The sequence below is a fragment of the Thunnus thynnus genome, chromosome 10, assembly GCF_963924715.1.
Source record: "Thunnus thynnus chromosome 10, fThuThy2.1, whole genome shotgun sequence".
Classification (NCBI taxonomy): domain Eukaryota; kingdom Metazoa; phylum Chordata; class Actinopteri; order Scombriformes; family Scombridae; genus Thunnus; species Thunnus thynnus.
Window position 1 is genome coordinate 31,906,452 of NC_089526.1, and position 21,655 is coordinate 31,928,106.

Genomic DNA, 21,655 nt, shown 5'->3' on the forward strand with positions numbered 1-21,655 from the left:
TTTGAACATACAAATTCCTCTCAGGTCACGTTTATGTTCTCTTATTTGAAACAACCCTTGGATACTGTTAGGTAATCATTGATTTTTTATTTTGTACATGATTTGATTTGACATGATTTGGGCAGTTTTGTAGTCAACCAGATCTTTACATTTTAGTGCTTTTAATTTAATAAAAAGTGGGTTTGTTGGTTCTCTATAAGTAGTTTTGTTTACAATTCTAATGGCTCTTTTTTGAAGGATGAAGACTGGATTAGTGTTTGTTTTATATGTATTTCCCCACACTTCCACACAGGTTATATATGGAAGTATAAAGGAACAGTATAAAGGTGTCTAACAAAGCTTGATTTAGAAGATCTTTGGCTTTATACAGTATTGCAACTGATTTTGATATTTTAACTTTAATATACTTTATATGTGACTTCCAGCATAGTTTATTATACATTATCACTCCAAGAAATTTAATTTCAGTCACTGTTTCCATTTCTAGATCATTTATTATGAGTTTCTTATTTGAGTTATTTGAACTATTACCAAAGATTATAAATTTCATTTTACTTAAATTCAGTGTTAGTTTATTTGCATCAAACCAATTCCTTTTCCTACTGTATCCAAAAGTTGTTCCAAGTTGTCCCCACAACAAAGTAAATTTGTATCATTTGCAAATAGCATAGTTTTCAGTGTTTTGGACACTTTATATGTATTATATCTGTTCAAAATAAACAACAGTGTTCCCAACACTGAGCCATGGGGAATCCCACAAGTAACCTTCAGTAATTGGGATTTGAAATTTTGTATCTGAACATATCGATATCTATTCTCTAGGTAGCTGATAAGCCAGGAGAGTACTATCCCTCTAGTTCCATATCTTTGTAATTTCTTTAATAATAGGTCATCATCAACCATGTCAAATGCTTTTTTGAGATCCAGAAATACCCCTACTGCATATTCTTTATTTACTATTGCTGTTGTTATTTCTTCTACAAACTCTATAAGTGCAAACAAAGTTGTCCTATTAGCTCTAAATCCATATTGCTGTTCATACATTATGTTTTGTGATGAAGTCATCTAGTCTTGTATAGATAATTTTTTTCCAGTATTTTTGAGAACTGTGGAAGCAAAGAAACATGGACATGTCAATTCTATTCCAGTCTGTGGACGTCTTACTCTTGAGATTTTTGACAGTGTCAATCATTCCTTCTTTTGTTATTTTGTTTTTTTTAATATGTATGCTCTCCTTGTAGTCAAAATGGACTCATAAGTGGCTAGTTCATGAGTCCAGTGTTATCTTGCACTTTAACACACACTCTATATTGTATATAACACAACACTGTGTGGCAATAATTTACACTTCAGTCTTTTTAAAGGTGGAAAAAATTGCCTTTGGGTCCCCAAGAAACTTGAGCCAAGAACCAATGATGGGTCAGCAAACTTGTTCACAGTAAACTAGCCACTTACAAGTCCATTTTGACTACAACCCTTGATTTACTTGTAACTGGACACTTAGAAAAACTAAATGAACCAATTCAAAAGCAAAAAGTGTATCTGCATGAGTTTTGTGTGCAGATGTGTCAATTCACACCACTTACAATCTCAAAGTTACTATTTATCCTGTCATGGATTTAGATGATAATAGAAGCGGCCAGACTGTTCTCTCTCCTCAGAGCAGCAGACAGTCAGGCATTGACGTCAGCAGCTCTCAGTCTAATGGATCCCTCCCACTGCTCTGCAGCCTCCCAATCTCCAGAAGGAACACTGCTGCTGCTGGTCATGCAAAGAAGTCAGTATGCAGTCCTTTCCAAGTGTTTTAGTGCTCTTACCATGGGGCCATTACAGTAACACTCTAAGTCCAGTGGATGTGGCCATCTGTCGGCATCGGCCCGCTGCCCTCTCCCAGGTCTCATTATGTTGGCATGGCGCTGAATATCAAACCAATGCCATGCCGCCTGCAGGAGCAACTACCGAGCCGTAGTATGCACTGGCACACACTGAGATACACAGGTGTGCATGTAAGCATGCAAAGCACACACGCTCTCTTTCACACACTATTTAGCTATAAGGTCACTTAGAAGAAAAGCAAAGGCATGACATTATCTTTTGTTGAGTAAAGTATGCCAAATTTAACAGCATAGAAGACAGTTTTAGAGCAATACATTTATGATACAAACAGAAATATACATAAAAATGCATTTTAGAAAGTAATTTGAATGACTGTATTATGGTTTGGGATTTTTTTGTCCATTTGCTCACACACAAATCATATTTGCATCACAGCTGACCGTTAATAAAAAATAAAAAAAATAGTATTTTAATAGTATTTTTTCCATTTATGTTGATTGCCATCCCAAACTGGAATACCAGGAAACATATAGCTGCATGGAAAGTTGTAAAAATATTTTTGAAAATCTGACATTGTGGTATATAATGGTGTGTTTTGGAAAATGGTTGTCAATAACGGAAGTACTCACTACATGATTTGGATTTGGTTGGTTTAGATCTTAAAACGTTGAAATCATAAAACATAGAATACCACAAGCCTAATCATTTGATGTTGACCGTTGAAAGGCCAATACAATGCTTGTCAACTTAAATCTACTCTGTGAATCAACCAATAAGAATCCGCCTCATGGCTAACGAACAACCTAGTATGTCTGGTACATAGATCAGTCCAGGCCCTTTCTTAAAAAATATCAATGAACACTTGTCAGTAATAACTTTGAAGCAAAAGTACTGTCTGTCCAAGGTCAATAATTGCACCAAAAAGTATACTCTCTTTTTATTACATCAGCAGACTATAGACAAAGCATGTAATTTTGGTAAATATATTTAATGGTTTGGGGAGCTGCAATTCAAAACTAAATGTGCTACATTATTTCAGAGGTTCAAGAGGTTCTCTGAAAATCTATTTGTGGTATTGATATATGCAGGCATAAAGCATTTGTAAGATGAATTCTGAAGAGCCTGCAAAAGTGGATATTATCCAGAGTTTGATAGACTCAAGGAGAGACATTAATGCATCCTTTTTAGGGTTCAAGTAGCATTAATTCTTCACCTTTTTGGAAAATTGTCTTGGTGTCATATAAAACTAATTAGTTGCGCTCCACCCATGACTGTGCCAAAAACTATCCGCTCAAACTGTTCTTTTTGCTGGTGTTCATTTGTGTCTGACATGTCACTAGCTGCAGTGAAGTATTGCAGTAAAAGTAGTGGTTTGGTCCCTCTGACTGATATATTATTATATATGACATCATTAGATTATTAATAGTGAAGCATCAGCAGCATGTTACTGTTGTAGCTGCTGGAGGTGGAGCTAGTTTACACTACTTTATATACAGTTAGCTAGTTTAGTCCAGTGGTTCCGAACCTAGGGGTCGGGCCCCTCCAAAGAGTCACCAGATAAATCTGAGGGGTCGTGAGATGATTAATGGGAGAGGAAAGAAGACAAGACCATTCCTTTTCCAATGATTGTGTATTTTGTACCGGCCAAAAAATGCTTTTTGGGCCAATGACTCAGGAAGGCTAGAAACAGATGAAGAAGGCCATTCACATCCAACACTAGAGTTGGATGTTTACTATACTATAATCTCTCAGAAACTTCAAATCCATATGCCATACCTTTCTGACAGAATCCTTGCAAAACACCTATGGAAAGAAAAAAAACATTCTAGCCAGTAAAATTCTTTTGTTTATCAAAATGGGAGTGCATGCATGACCAAAGATGTTCCTATTCAACAGCCTCGTGGTGCTCGTGGAAGAGTGATACTGCAGCTTCACAGAGAACTGCAAGGTCAATTAATTGCTTCTTATTCAGGCCATCGATTCCATAAAGTGGTTTGGCTGAAAAGGCAATTTCAGAAACCGATCCTGACAGTTAACTTTGGCTCAACCTTCGAGGCAATTTAGAACTGTTTAACATGCGTCAATAGGAAATATTTATCTTCATATGAATTAATTGCATGATGCAAGAAATCAATATTTGTGATTTATTTTCTTCCCCTCCTGTGTGTTTTCAGAGACAAAGAGATCAGTGGAGGCTGAAGCCTTCTGACATTCTCTACTGTCCTTCCATATTTCATTCTTTTAATATCCCTCGCCTCTCTTCTTCAGTTTCCCCGTCTGTCCGAGCTGAAAAACAATCCCAGAAGTGATTAGAGACTGTTAAGCTGGGGAAGCTTTGCAGCAGATCTGGTTTCATCTCCCCAACATCTTTCTGTCTTTATGCATGCATTATTATTCTGAGGGTGCTGCCCCGAACAGAGGAATGAGGACGAAGCTGGCGCCCTCAGGTTAGCTGTCTAATCATTCCAACAAAGATAGAGAGGCCAGGGACACCAAAGGAGAGCATGCCTTAACTTACTCCCCTGGCAGTCTGGGAGGTCTCTTAGTGCTATGAATGATTCACTGAGCAGGGGCCCGTCACTGTTCCGGTACCTAAGGCAAACACAGGTATGGGAGCCTCTATACTTGCTCTTTTCACCCTTCCTGTTTGTCTTTACAATTGTGCTTGTATCACATCTTTTCACTGCACCACTGAATTGATCTGCCGCAGAGTTTTCTGTGACTTATCCTGTATTTCATCTCTAAGAGTATTGGACCCAGGAAGCAGCCCAGAGATGAATTGAAGAGTAAAAGATTACCTGTTAGAGGTGTGAGCAGGCTTTGTCACCATCATAAGATGTGTTGCCATCATCAACAGTAGTGCATGAAGCAGCACTTCCTGTGATATCAGCAGGTTTTTTTTGCTTTCCTCTTTTTCACATTTCCCTTCTATTCTCTTTCTCAGGTTAGATTTCATTTTTGTTCCGAGAACACACATATCTCTTGAGTCATCCCTTATAAGTGTGTGGTAGTTGGAATTGTAGGAAGTAAAGAGGTGTTCATTGACACTGACAAAATAAGCACAATAAGAAACATTTGTAAATTTGGGGGGCGGGGGGTATCAGAGGGGAATTTAGAGTTTAAATGTTTAATCAATTAATGGAATTGACAGAGAATTAATTTGCTATTTGTTATTGCTATTGTTTTAGTCAATTTTAAAGCAAAAATGTCATATATTACATAATTACAGCTTCTTATTCAATAATAAATTAAATATATTTGGGTTTTAGACATATAACGCAATATGAGCAATAAACAAGACTTAAGGTTTAACCTGTGATCCTTCGTTTCTGCCCTACTTTTAACTTTAACCCAAGTCACAAATCTGATGACACTGACTCAGTAAAATTTAGAAAAAGGTTTTGTGGGTAAGAGCAGACCATTTGTCCCCATTACACTTTGGATTTCTTTCCTTACCTGTCATTTGTTTAGCCAGTATAAGTAGCAGTGCTGCCACATACTATCCCAGGTTTTGTTTGTGTTTAGCATTGTTGTGTTACATTTATTTACATCTGTCTTACCAAGACAGACACGTGTTTAAGTTTACTTACTGTTTATTCATTTAAGTCCTGAGTTTCTTGAGATTAGCTTGTGTTATTGACTATACTTACCATGCTTTCCAGGAGACAAAGAGGAAGTCACCCACCCAAGTATGGGGGATTTATTTTACTTAGTTAAATGTTTGATTTAGCATGACTCTACATGATTTGTACTGCATATATTGGCTTGTAATGAGGATTATGCTGAGAATTATGTGTTTTGTGTTAAAAATGTTGACTAATACAAGTGACATTGTCATATGCCAGTTGGTTGAAGGGAAAGGACACCCCTGCAAATAATATGGTTCTGCCGAGATAGATTGGAGGGCCTATTTAACGGGCAAGTTTGGTTTAAAAGAGAACCAAAATGACAGGAAGTCTGTGTAGCTGTGTGCACGTGATCATGCCTAAATTTGAGTTATCCTGAGTTAAGCCAGTTAAATTTGATTTGCTCGTATTCATTTATTTTTTGAGACACTTGTTTTTTGTTACACTGGACAGAATAAATCTTTTTTCACTTTTTTTACTCACTTAACAAGCCTGAGTCTGTCTCTTACCACCCTCCTAGCCACTGTGGTCAGGCTTCCTCACAGGTTTGTAATGAGACTTAACCAATGACTCAAGACTTCACTTTGACTTAAGTGAGATTATGTAACTTCTGCTGCGCAACCGCAACACCCACTGCTACAAGTGGCAATTACAGGACGCCGGCACATTTAATTCTGTTGATAACTGAGCAGCAAGTACTGCACTATTCTAACAGGAGGGAAACACTATTTGAAGGGGAGCAGACTTTGACTCAAGACCTGAACAGAGAGGAGAGGAAACACATCTTCAAATGAGGTGAAATGACTTTACTTTTGGTTCTTTTGTTCACACCTTGTTGCTTGGGAACATAGATATGACAGCACACTCAGCCGGCACATCTGCAAAGCGATCAAAAAAGTAGGATTTGGTGGCCAAAACAAATGTATGGGTGGGTTTGGTACATTATTTTTATTACTTAGAAATTTAACTATTGTTTTTGATGAGAGTTTACTTTTTGTACATTTAAAAATTAAGTAATTAAGTAAAATACTTGGTGTGACGTGATACCCTCCCCAATCCCACAGATTAAAAATCACGCTTCCACAATATGCAAATAAACCAGGTGGTATGCAGAAGCTATATGTTTTGGCAAAACAACATATTTTGCAACAACTGAGCTTTTGGATGGATTGGGAAATTGGATTATGCTGAAAGAGTACTTCTAGATGTTTCTGGCAATGTTGATACTTTTTCTGCCATAAAAACTGGGACTGTCCTCCCAAGAATAACAACATGATCAGTCATAAATGCAAGTGACCCAAAACGATATATATTACGTATACGTAATGTATACATTCCATTGACAGCACCCTCTAGTGGCCATAGTAATTATGACGGGAACAAAGAAGGAAATAAGATGATGTTAATATACAGCAACAAATCCACGTAGGGAGGAGGTCAGGCTGGATGGATGGGTCAACAAAACACGAGAAAGATAGATTTGCTATGAGACAACTATGGACAAAGTGTCAATGCTAATCTGAAAATGAGCTCTTGACATGTCAGTTTGGTGACCTGTACATCCAAGAGGTAGGTATTGGTAGCCTAAATGTTGTCTGACAAATTCTCTGAGGTTGTCTGAGGTTAGTTATCACTCATTGTTGGGTGGCCAGCATGTTGCTAAACTGGAGTTCAGCGAACAGCATTCATGTTACAAAGTAATCTTGAATTAATGACTTTATAGTACTTTTGTTGCTGGAAAAGTTGAGGCAGGTACAACTTTATTACTGAATGGCAATGCTGTGTTGGGGGACATACAGCAGTCCCATTGAAATGAAATGAAATGTTTTTATTGACACAGTGTTCATGTCGGTCTGAACATGGACTTAGTCCTGGGTCACTCAGTTATGTATGAAAGAAATACTGCAGCTATATATCAAATTATATATACATCATTTCATTCATCATAGCACCAGTATACATCCTAAAATGTGATTTAAAAAAATGGTCACATCATAATAATATAAGTATTGTGACATGATGATGTATTTAGATGTACGTTAGAGTAGCAACAATTAATCGATCAAAAGAAAATCAATCTGCAACTATTTTGATAATTGAATTTTTTTTAATGGTAAAAATTCACTGTGTCCAGCCTCCCAAATGTGATTTTTTTCATGCTCTTCTATGATAATAAACTGATTATCTTTGGATTTTTGGACCATGAGTTCTGGGAACTTATATTTTGATGACATTTTTCACAATTTGCTGACATTTGTAGTAGATTAATTGATAATGATTGTTAGTTGCATACAGTCTGCACTAAGCTGAGACAAGCTGATCACTACTGAACTTTAAACTGTCAGTACAGCAGGTGAGTTTACATGAAATATTTGATGATGAAATATTTTAAATCAAATCACAGCTCTGCATCTGTCTGATTTAATACAGGAGCTGGTTGTATAGACCACAGCAGCTGAAATTATATTATCATGATTATATTGTAATCATATTTCAGGTATATTGTAGTTTTGTAGACCATAAAGTCAAAAATATTGCTGTTGGTATCTCATAATGTCATCCCTCCTACCAGCAACCCACTACCATACTGCCCAATTATTCAAAGCACTCAAACCTCTACCTCTCTATTTCTCTCCATTTCCCACCTTCATGTCTGTCAGTTTCCATTTCTCTCTCTCTCTCTGTCTCTCTTTCAGTCTCTCTCTCTTTCTCTCTCACTCTCACACACACACACGCATACCATTAACTGTATATCATGGATGTATAAAGAGAACTGAATACAGTATCGGCGGTGCTTTCATTCCTATGAAAGTTGCTGTAAAGAAATTACCTGGATGAAAACATACTGCACACACTCTATGGGCCCCAGTGCCCATAGAGCATGCTCACTAGAGACTTCCGCCGGCCAAGACAGCTAATTTCCAGTTTAGCCCTCCGGCTAACTTTAATGAGGATAAAACAATTCAATCATGTGGTTCTCCTAGACTTTCCAAATGGTATTGGACTGAATGGATCAAATTCTGAAGTGAAACAAGTCATTTTGCAGGGGTTGTGAGGCTCAAAAAAATGAATCCACCATTTTTCAGCTGCTCCTTTTCCAGTGATTGTGTGTGGGGAAAAATGCTTTTTCTGTCAGACCTAGAAGTTGTAATTCCATGGTTTGGTCACTATGTCAAATTGGCTTCAAAGCTCGGCGCTCTTTCGCTTCCACTTAGTTATTTGATGATATAAAAAGGGGTGTGGGGTGTGATGCCATGATTGACAGCTGTGACAGCTGCTCTCAAACTCCCGTCTTGCTGAGCGGGCGTGTCCCACGGGCCGTCATTTCACCGCCCGACTCTACTGCACAGACAGTCACACAAGCAAGGTCGCAGCTCCCTGAAAGGAAATATTTTGGCTTCACTTTTACACAGTGGCAGGAACTGTAGATGCATCGTCCATATTTATATACAGTCTATGATACACACACACACACACCCTCCCTCTGTACACAGTATAAGTCTGTGTGCACTTACAGGGCTGTGCAGTGTTGTTGACAGAGCCTGGATGATGAGGGCTTCTTCATGAGCTCCTTCCACAGCAGTGGGGATTGGAACAACAAGCTGAACATCTTCTCCTGGATCACAGGATTTGGTTGCGTGTTTCCTGTCTGTCCAGTCTTACAAGTCTTGGCTCTGTGTGCCAAATTGATGAGAATGAAACTAATCCAGTGACACAGCAATACAGAAATACAAACTCTGACATCATGGGTCAATGACAAGAAATAACAAGCAAAAATAGTGTATTAATGCACTCATGGCATTCTGAATCTAAAGTAACTATATTAAAAATGAACGCGGTTGCATTTTGCACATGGGCAGAAGCCCTTCGTCATTTGATATTACTTTAACAGTGCCAGAGGTAGCTTGTACAACTTCAGAGTACTCCACTGATTCAGCTTCACTGATTCACACATCATTGGCATTAAAATGACTTAGTGATACAGCTCTTTATTTATCAAATTGTAGTTTACCTAAAGAATCAAATATTGTTAATACAAAGAGTATTTCAGAGTGTTCATGACAATCAGAAAAATGTATTCCTTGTTTCATAGTCATTTCTTTTGTAATGATTGTGAATGAGAAAAAGTCTTTTGTCACATGACAAAAGTGTGCGTCACATAACCTGCAATTCCTATTATGGCCACTACACATCATTCCTGGGGGCTTGGTCCATGGTGTAATGTATCTTATACTGGATACCATCAAAAGTCCAGTCAAAACTTTGGACACACTTTCTCATTCAAATGTGTGTGTGTGTGTGTGTGTGTGTCCAAACCTTTGACTGGTACTGTATGTCAGGTCACTGTTCATGGACTTGACAATATGTTTCATAACTTGTTCTGGTGAAAATTAGTGACAAATTTCACTTGATTTTTTGAAAATCCCAACTACACAGTTTTCATGTAAATGTGCTGTCTGGGAAAGCACTGATTTCTTTCATCACACAGCTTGGAGAAGGCTAACTTGAAAAGATGAACACTTATGCTAAAGGTCAGGTTTGACTGCAGGAATTTTTATAAGCAACTCAGGGCCCTTTTAAGTACTCAGAGGCTTTACATTTTGTCTGTCCCACTTTTGCAGGAGCTCCAAAAAAGTCCCTGCTCCTGAGCTCTTGTGGCCCAGGCCCAAGTCAGGTTGTGAAGCTCATATTAGCTGATCATGACAATAATATAACACAAACACATATTAAAAGTTTCAGTCCTCAAGCCTATGTTGCACTCACCATCTTAGTGCCACTTTTAACTCACAAACCACATTAAGTCTTTGTTAGTGCAGGGACCCACAGTCCTGCAGTGCTCTATGCAACATTTAATATCAGATGGGAAAATTGCCAATGATTCAACCAGCTACACTGTCTACAGAGAAACTGTTTCCTAATAAAAAAAATGGTACAGTGATAGCAGAGCCCCACACAGTGCATACACTACTGTTTGAGTCAGCTGAGCTCAGTGTGACAGTAATAGAGAAGCTGAATATACAAAAGAAGGCGTATAGAACTCATATTGATGTATGTATATGAACACTCATGCTAAATATACAGTTTGTCCTGTAACAACTCTGTCTCCCTAAAATTTATATACAATTAATTTTGTGTTTTTTAGGAAATGATAAAAAACAAACAAACAAAAAAAAAACCCATCAAAACAACATGCTTTGTGCTTCCAAACAGCTACCTTGCAGTATAAAGATGTTACACTTCCTGGGCTTGAAAAAAAAAACTTTGCCAATATCATTTTAGGGGAAACATCACAGCTGCCAGCATTACCTTCACTGGCAAATACAAAAGTCACTAGAGACACTGGAGTCAGGGTTCACATTTTGAGTCCTGCAAGTTCAATCAATCAAGTTTATTTGTCACATGTGATCATATAAGGTACAATCACAGTGAAATGTAATCCTGCCAGTTCCTTCAATTTGTTCATTAAAAAGAGTTTAGTTTAGAACAGGAATAATAACCAATATATATGTATGACTGGGGGAGTGCGAAGCGGTGACCTCATTTAGGATCCTAGTGGCCTGATGGTAGACGCTCTTCCTGAGCCTCTCAGTGCTGGCCTGGTGTATCCGGTACCTTCTTCCCAACCGCAGCAGGAGAAAAGGCCGCAGCACTTGGTGTAAATGTCTTTTATGCAGGGTAGAATCCCACCTACTGTATGTTCAGCTGAAAAAAATCACCCTTGCAGTCCAGTTTGGTGCTGTTTCAGTACCAGGCAGTGATGTTCCCTGTCAGGACGTCCTCGATGGTGCAGGGGTAAAAATTTCTCAGTATTTGAGGGGATGCCCAGAATTTCCTCAAGCATCTGAGGTGAAACAGCCTCTGTCCTGCCTTTCTGACCACTGAGTCTCTGCCCACCAGCCGCACCCAAGAGGACAATGGACAATGGCACAAACCCCCCTCCCCATCCCCAGGGTCCCCAGTCCAGAGGGCTGTCACACCCCTACCATATCCCCAACCACCCCAGTCATCATGACCAGCCAGGTCAGATGGCAGCTCACCAGGACCCAGACCAACAAGGCCAGAGGACCTAACATCAACCCGAGGGTTCTTAGGTGTGAGTGGAGCAGCTGGCAGGAAAGTTCCAGCATCTTTCTGACCTCTGAAAAGGGTGCCCAAGACCTGGAAGACATCCTGTATAGGGCCTGTGCCCAAGAAGGGATGTCCCAGCACTCTTAACAACCTCAGGCCTGTGGCCTTAATGTCACATGTCAAGATGACCTTTGAGAGGCTGTTTCTACAGCACCTCAGGCCCCGGCATGTGACTGCCTGGACCCACTGCAGTTTGCTTACTAGGATGATAATGATATGGAGTATGCCATCATCTGCCTGCTTCAAAGAGCTTACATACACCTGGAGAAGCCACAAAGCACTGTGAGGATCATGTTCTTTGACTTCTCCAGTGCTTTCAACACCATCCAGCCACTCCAGCTGGCTGAGAAGCTCTCTGCGATGCAGGTGGACCAGAACCTCGTGGCCTGGATTACAGATTACCTCACCGACAGGCTGCAGTATGTCAGGCTCTAAGGCTGTTTGTCCAACATGGTGATGAGCAACACTGACACACCCCAGATGATGAGGAACACAGAGACCTAGTCGAAAACTTCATGGGATGGTATGGCAGCAAGAACCTTCATCTCAACATCATGAAAACCGAGGAGCTGGTGGTGGACTTCAGCAAGCCCCTGTTGCCATAAGGGGGGAGGGAGTGGAGATGGTGGACACCTACAAGTTGCCAGGGGTGCAACTCAACAACAAACTGGACTGGTCAGACAACAATGAGGCCCTCTACAGGAAAGAACACAGCAGGCTGTTCTTTCTGAGGAGGCTCAGGTCCTTCAATGTGTGCACTAGGCTGCTATGGATGTTTTACCAGTCTTTAGTGGCCAGTGTGATCTTCTTTGCTGTGGGAGGTGGCATCAAGGCTCATGGTGCTAATAAATTGGGCAAGCTGGTGAGGAAGACCAGCTCTGTGATGGGGATGGAGCTGGATAGTGTGGAGATAGTAAAAGAGAAGAGGATGAGAGAGAAGCTGAAAGCTATCATGGTCAACCCCTCTCATCCTCTCAGTGCTGAGCTGAGGCAGCTCAGGAGCATGTTCAGCCACAGACTCTTCCAGCCACATGCCTCAAAGTGCTTAGGGGCTTCTTCTGTGCCATCAGCCATCAAACTCCAAATTGTCACAGTACCCAGTACCTCCTACCTCCACTGACTGAGACTCAAAACATACACACTAACAGTTAAACTGTCACCACCACAAATATTGCCCATGTAATGTATATACAAACAGATACTGTATGAGTATATGTACTGTATGTATAGTATATTTTAGAAACAGCACCATTGCACATGTACATACACATAGATCTATTTTATTGTATTTATTATTCCTATTTTATTTTATTTTATGTTTTACTTACTTTTTTGATATACAGGTATTCATGAAAATTTCTGTCTTTGATGTTAACTACATTCTCTTGTGCTGCTGTACCAAACTGAATGTCCCCTGCAGGGGATCAGTAGAGGTACATTTTATCTTAGAGATGCATCAGCACTTGACAAGGAGGTGGGGGAGGGACTTGTAATCTGTCATACTTCTTAGACCATAATCCCTTTTTGCCTCGTCTTACATTGCAGGTTGCTGCTTTGTAATTGACCATGTTTCCAGACTGCAGCCCAAAGTTGTAGGCTGCAGTGTGCGTGTTTATAGCATCCCGAATAGTTCTGGTAATCCATAGTTTCTGGTTGTGGAATGATTTAACTATAGTTTTGGGTACAGTTGCTTATGTTGTTTCACAAATTAAATCCACCACAGAATCAGTGAATCCATTGATCTATGCCAATGACACACACATTAACAGTAATACAAACAGTAATTCATGCGTTCATTTAATTTCATTTTGTTAGATTACTGCAATGCACTCTCCTCATGCCTCACACAATAAAACCTCAATAAACTTCAGCTGATTCAAAATGCCACAGCCAGACTTATAACCAGGTCCAACAGGATAGAACGCATGACACCGGTTTTAAAATCACTTCATTGGCTCCCAGTATGTCTTAGAGTGGATTTTAAAATTTTAATGATCACTTTTAATGTTCATAGGGGGTTAACTCCAGAATATATAACTGACCTCCTACGACCATTGAATGACCTATCCTCTGGTAGATCATTCAACGGTCAAACCTTAAAACTAAAGATGACTGGGACTTTTCTGTACAGGTCATGTGGAATGACCTGCTAGAGGAGATCAGGGAAGCTAACACATTGTCTTCTTTTAAGTCACTTTAAAAATCTCATCTCAAGGATTACCAATCAGTGAGTAGTTAAAGTTTTTGCAAAGATCTGACAGGGCAGTCTCTGTGCACACTTGTGGTGGGATGTAGACTGCTGTGATCATGACTGATGTAAATTCCCTTGGTAGAAAGTGCAGTCTGCATTTGATTGACAATAACTCCAGATCAGGTGATCAGGAACGGGATAGAATTTTAATATTCCCGCTGTCACACCAATTGTTATTCACCATAAAACACATGCCTCCTTCTTTTTTCTTCCTCCTCTGTTCTGTCAGATCAGTATACAGAAAAAGAGACACCTGGTTGAATGGTGCTACCCAGTATTCCATTATTTAGCCAAGTTTTGGTGAAAGGACATTACAGTCAGTGATATCCTGTTGGAAGTTGATGCAGGCATGGAGGTCGTCCAGTTTATTATCCACTGCTTGTACACTGGCTTGTAGGATGCTTGACAGAGAAGATCCATGTCAGCGGGATCACAGCCAGTGTTTAATCCCTCCATGTTTACTTTGGTGTTTCCTCCGATGTTGAAATGGATGCAGAGAGGGTCTTGTTTGTCTATGAGGTCGGCATCGTAGCTGGTGGAGAGTTTACAAAGTGGTGAGTTGACTATTTACCTGTCCTGATGAGAGACTTGTAGTCATATGTTATCATTGTCCAATATTATTCACAAAAAGTACAACTAAATGTGAAGAGCATAAATTTTGCAGAGCGAACGGAGAGGCGATTGGATAGGTCCACTTCTTCTAGAGGTTAACCAAAGCACTTTGGTCAAAGGTTAGAGAAAGAGCATTTTTGTTAAATGTTTGTTTTTTTCTCATTATGTTGATAAAAATAACATGTTTTGCTGCACAGATTATATTTGCTGTTGCAAATCAGTAGTAGTAAGGACACACAACTATTCATGCCATTTTATTTTTGTTTTTTTAAGAGATAATGGGTAAAAACACTTCATTCTGCTGCAGTACAATGGAATAATCTGCCTTAAAAACTGAAGTTGATCACATCTTCAAAGTTGCCTTGAAAAGATGTTTTTTCAGTCATTTGTAGCTTGATTTATATTTTGTGTTTGTTGTATATTGGAGGATCATTAGGCTTTATTGTTATTTTGTCCTTGATGATTATAACTACTGCTGCTGTGCAGAGTTATTGTGTGTTTGAATCATCAAATAAATTCAACCAAGCAAAGCTAATTAGAAGCATGTAAATGTTTTAGATTGCCTCAGAAAGCCATGGAATGTCATGCTGGAGAATCTCAATGGTTATTGCTAGTCAGATGTAGTAGTTTGCATCCAATGGCTGAGGAGCTGTCATGCACATTGCTGGTCTGCCCATCAGGAGCAACTTGGGGTTCAGTGTATTGCTCAAGGACACTTGACAGGAGGAGTCTGGGATCCAGTTACCACGATTAGTAAACAACCTGCTCTATATCCTAAGCTACAGCTGCCCTCATTACAAAAATAATAAGAATAGATTCAAAAATCACTTTGACCTGACTGCAAAAAACAGCAGATTTTTCTAACTGGATGGACTAATGTTGGTCTAAGTAAGATGCTGCATATTTTGCTTCTAGTCTGTTGATTTTATCAACTACAGCTCTCTTTGTATGGCTTTAATTACCCTCTTCACTTAATTTCTCTAAAAATGGCATGTCAGACTTTCCATTTCTGTGCTTTTGTTGCATTTTGTACTCCTTATTTTGTCTTTCCCTACCTTGAACGTTGATTGTGTCCTGCTTAGACCAGCCCTGCTCTCCCACACAGTAATTGGATGGTGAGTAGATAGCGGGGGAACAGCTGCAGCAAAGTTTAGAGGCTGCTCGTAACAATAAATGTGTTTTACTGTCAAGATCAATGCGGGGTGCTCTCATGCATAAATATATGCTCTGCCTTTTTTCCCCCTACATTATGGTAAAATGTTTGGACAAGACAAGGAGGCTGAGAGTTAGAGATATGTACACCCAATCTGAAATCATGCTCCTCTAGTAAAAGCAGCAAATTTGCACATTGTTAGTTCAGCATTGTGGCTCTTTCCTTGCCTGTAGAAGTGGGAAGTGAGGGGGTGGGAGTAACAGACAGATGGGAAATAATAGGAAAGATATGACTGACCAACCAGGGGAGGGGAAAGAAGTACAGTAAGAGAAATGGGGATGAGATACTGTAAGAGAGTATGAGAGAGAGAGAGATGTAGAAGCGTCTGAAAACTGTTTGCTTGAGAGTGCCTTTTAATCAGCAGAGAAAGCACCAGCGAATTTGATAAAATGTTATCTGAGAGCTGAAAAAGTGGAGGTGGAATTTATGGTACATTATGTTTCCCCACTATAAACAAATGCTCTCCGAATGTTAGCTCACAGAAGTCATTCATCACACACAGCTCAAAGCACTCTTTTCCTTTTCTTTGCTTTTGCACACAGGCTGGAACTCTGCCCAGACCGATGTGGGACCACAAACACACACAGTGCTATAGGAAAGGTAGAGGTAGAGAAAAGCACTTTCTCATTGTTCCAGAAGAGATTCATTGAATTTATATTTCTCTTCCTTATCTCTGATAAACATATTGTATTATTTGTCTGAGTGGAGACGTGTCCAAACACTCAAATGCACACACTTTTTGAAGAGGAAGCTCAAATGATGTAGTCAAATAAGGACATTTCCAAATAGGTTTGGCTGCGGTACAGCAGAGACGTATTTTGGGCGATACTGTAAAATTGGACACACCATCCAACCAAGATTTTTAATAATTATTCAAACGTAACAAGAAGACGCTTGAAAGTGTTGCTGTTTAAAAGCAAATAAATCAATAAACTACATGAAATAAGCAGGGCTGTGAAGCAACCAACAGAGTTATCATGCTTACAAAGCCTCGTAGTGTTTCCCTTAAGTTGAATGCTTTGGGGTGGTGGCAATTCTTTGTTTAGGAGTGGCTGAGATTGACACTAAAATGAGAATAGCTGGTCAGTCCACCTTAAGTGAGCCCGGTCAGGTTAAGCTAATCCATTGCAGTTAACTTCAGGGCTAACCCCCTTCACTTTTCCAGCAGTTAGGGAAACAACAGACAAGACTTTTCTTTGTCTAGAGAAGCTGCAGTATTTATAAACTGACACACTGTAGCCTGTACAGTACGTTTACTGCCAGATTGAAACCTTACGGCTAACCTTTTCCTCTGCTCCGCTCACATTCACGTCACTTTTCTACAACCACACACTCACTACGCACACACATTATGCCTGCTCCAAAACGTTATTGATTTCCAAATGAATGGATATTTGCCATTATCTTTGGCATTAAAAAAAGGATTTTTTTGGCCTGGCAGGGGTTTTTGTTGGCCTGGTGGCCCACCAGGCCTGTACAATTATAGAGAAACACTGCCTAGCATAGCAAAATGAAGGCAAGGTGAACTGAGGAGCAAATTTCCAATTCAACAGAAAGTACAAAAATGCCATTTGGACCATTTGGACAGAATTAATATTCTAGCGGATGAGTGTGATAAAATACCAGCCGTGCTCCTGTTATTAGACTAATTGTTCAGTATTTTAGTGGTGCTATATGACAGGCAGTGGTTGGTAATAAAGACAGCACATTCCCCACCTGCACATGCAATCAGTTCTTGTCTGTACTACTTTTACAACAGACTATTTGATGAGTTGCTCACTTGCTCAGCTAATGGCTTTTATTACTTTACAGTATTCAACTTCCACTTAGGACCGTGTTGGTAAAAATGAGTTAATATGTATACTGTCAGCATAAGCCATTTCGATTTCCTCCATTACACCAAACAGAGCTTTACAGTTGAAAAATGTACCTGTGCCATCAGCTGTTTTTGAAGACCAGCTTTCGGTTTGCCAGTTGTGACTGTGATATGATGATGAGGCACCTGTCAATCAGGCAAATATTCTAAATCGGAGTCTTTTTAACCTGAATATCTACTCAGGTAGATATCTAATGTCTGCCTGTGATTTTACATGGCTTTCACACTAAAATGCGCAAACTGGACATTGCGAATAAATTTAGAATCACATTGGACACACACAGCAAAGGTTAATGTATTTGGGGTCAAACACTGATGGGAAGCAAATGTTGTGACAGCAGAGAAGAATGGTGGAAAAGTTAGGCTTGAAATTAACCCCGGGATGCAGAAACTTGAGAGGATGAGGCTACCAGGGTTACAAAAGTTAATATTGTGGTTTTTCACATTCTGATGTAGTTCATTGCATCCTAGCTGCTTTGGAGGATCATATGCTGCTCATCATTCTACGCATCATCTCACATAAACTATACACTCTTGTGCCTTTAATCTGAAACTGGCATTATATGGGAGGTTAATGAGAGGTGTGAGACTCAACAAAATGGTCAGTATGAGGCTGGAAAACCAAACAACGAGGTGACAAACAGTAAAAGCTGTTTGGAGTTCTTATAGGTACATTGACCTTTATTTTGATAGTGAACAGCTGGGAAGGACGGATGACATCAAAGGCATAGCCACAGGGATATATGTCAGGTTTGAACCCCTTCCTCACTGAAATATTTCACACATCCAATAATGCATACATTTACTGCAGTACAAACACAGTGAAAGCACATTGGTTGTTTTGCACAATCGATATAAAGCCCTTTTAAACATCCTCTTTGTTGCTCAGACAGACATTTTAACCATCACACTACTAACTTTGTTCACATATATTTTAATTCGCCCTACCAACTGGTACTTAACATGTACGACACCCAATCAGAATGAGGCATTGAGTATGTGTGAGTGAGTGAGTGAGCGTGGGGAAGCAGGGGATTCACTCAGGCTTGTTTAACTTTTGCTCAAAAGCGTACAAATCATGTTTGTGTTCCATTCATACTTGTACATGTACTTTTACTTAGGTCAAATTTAGTTAAGCATTAGCAACAAAATATAATTGAAGTATTAAAAGTAGCCTCAAAGTACTCACCGTTTAGAGTGTAAATACAATATTTCTCTCAGAAATGTAGTGGAGTATAAGTATAAGGACCTCAAAACTAGAATGAAATGAAGGAAATTATCTGTTTTCAGTTTTTATTTTGAAATTTGTGAGATAATTCAATCTCTCTTGGACTTCTTACTTCCATCCCCAAATAAATTCCTCACTACGTCACTGAATGACATGCTTCAAACGTCCCTTACCGGACTTGAACCAGGGACTCTGCTATTACATGGTCAGAATCTCACTGTAAAACCTTGTAGCCACCAGGACACACACAGACCAACTTTTTCATATTACATGCAGCTGTTTGATTTAATGTTAATATTAAAAGATATTAAATGATATAAAAAATAGAATGCAATGCTGTTTTCAACATCAGTCAGGCAACAAACATTAGCAGCCTCTCAGTGAGTCACTATCAGAGTATTGGTAAGTTGATCAGTCGTCCGTCTAAGCGCACACTGACAAACCTTATCTCCCTCCCGCTCTGCTGGGAAGCTTTATTAACATCTGCAGCGCTCACTCATCCTGCCCTTATTTTCCTGTTGTTCTCCTTTTCTCATGTTTTTTTTCTTCCTCTATTTCCAAGCTTGGTTTGATTTCCTCTCAGCTGGAGCGAAGGTCACCCCTGTGTGCGGGCCATGTGATACTGAAGGCCCTAGCAGTAAATGGTGAAGCAGCAGAAACAAGATATGGTGATAGGAGCTTTAGCGCCAAGCATGTTTAACATTACAGATGGGCCTTCACGGTGGTCCGGCACAGGGCTCCCACCATTCACCAGCTTTTATCTCTGTTTAACCTTGAGGACTGCAGATAGAGGGCAGCGTCTCTGGTTTCACTCCTTTGACAGACAAAAATCTAATATCCCGAGGCCCAAGCATACAGAAACATTCATTTTCACCATTTGTTCTCACTGTCACCCCAGTTCCCTGCTTTGCTTACTTTTATGATAACACTGTGTTCAAAGTCAAGGATCCACTCAGAACAAATGGTTAGCATTCCCGTTTTGAACAGAAAAATGTGACTGTAGTCATTAAATCTAATGTTTAAAAAGTGTAGAGAATATGTCCAAAGGTCTGCTGGAGGACGACGTGTCACTGAATCTTGATTGAATTCTTCGATCATTAAGCTCAGTGGATTTGATTGAGTGAAAGGGTGTGAAACAGTCTGCTTTCATCTCCAGTCTCGCTATTTCCCTACTGATGCAAATTTCTAAAATAGATTCATGGATTTGAAATGATTTTTTTCTCCCCTCTTGCTCTTCCCACATTAAGAAAATTGAAAATGCACTCAGATAAGTGTGTGTGTGTATGTGTGTGTGTGTGTGTGTGAAGTATATATAGTATGTGTGGAAGTGAGAATGTCTGGGCACATATATGAACATGATGGTGAGAGGGTACAGAGTCCCTTGTGCAAAGAAAAATATCTATAAAAATATTCATCCCACATGCCATGCATCAAACTGGTAATTAATGGACATTCCAATATTGTTTTCAATCCTGTGTACCTGGCACTCAAAATTAAAACTAAATTATTTTAAATGATTTCAATTCATTTTTAGCAATTGATTCCTTGCTTTCTCATGAAATTGCATGAAATATAGTATATTTTAATGTTTTTTAATGTATCATTTTTGTGACATATGATGTGATATCTGAAGTTGACTGTCATGCAAGCTGAAGATGAATTTCTACTTTTGTGCAGTAAAGGTGGACAATAAAGTTGTTTTGGTTTTAATTTTGATTTAATTCTATACTGACTCAAGCACTGTAATTTACTGCAAAGTAAACTCTGCTCTTAAAAGCAAACTCAGGTGTGAATGTCGCGGGGCGACAGTGTGAGAATGAGCTGTGACTTGGGGGAGAAAATATTGAATTGGGATTTGGATTGAGTGAACTGTGACTTTGGAGAGGGAGTATTGAACTGGGACTTGAACTTGAATTATATTGGGGATGGGTGTGTTTTCCTTGGATGTGCTTTTGTCCACAGGTGTGGTGAATCCTGCAATCAAGGCTCCCCTGTCAAGAGGCAGAGGTGACAAAGGAGGGAGACAGACGCCACGGACAGGCCAGAAGGTACTGACTGCTTTGTAGACAGTGACGTGTCTCGAGATCGAACTGCTGCTGTACAGAGCCCCAGCTTGCCTCTTCTGATGCTGAAAAGATCACATCACTCACAGACTTCTGGACACTGCTGATATTTTGCTGCCTTCCTGTGGCTGTGCCATGCCGTGCTGTGCCTGGCTCTATGCAGGCATCAGAGGCTGGCGTTCAGACAGGCATTGGGCGTGATGTACAAATGAGGCAGTTGTTCTTATCTATCTTGTTTCTTGTGTTGGTTATTTAAATGTCATTTTACCTTATAAGTAGGCCACTGACTGTGAGAAGGTAGCCTGCTATGTATTCTGGGGAATTATGCTGATATGGGGACTTGGGGAGGGGGGTTGGAGGAGTGTGGGAGTTACCTTTAGCTGGATATTTCCTTGTACCAGGTCAGAAGATGTTTTGCATGCATGTGTGTAGTGGGATTTATGATAACCTGTGTGTTGGTTGATGCATTTTGCTGTTGACCCTCATTCAAGTAGTCTTGAATGATTTTGCCCAGTTACTGTGTTGCAATGATATATTATGCTCTTGGTGGTGGTCTATCTATGGTAATTATTTATTATTACCCCCCACAAACTAGTTGGGAAGTCATGTTAGACAATAGTCACCTTCCTACACACAATTAGTCATTTGTGTATTAACGTTACTTAATATAAATATACAATACACCTCAGTATAACTTTTGAGAAATAACCAGGAAAGAGGACAAAACTCTTGCAACTAAACAAAAAAACATGCACAGTGCACACAAACAGTGCTCGGTTGCTATGCAACAGCATTATACTGGTTGTTGATGTTGTCTTCTT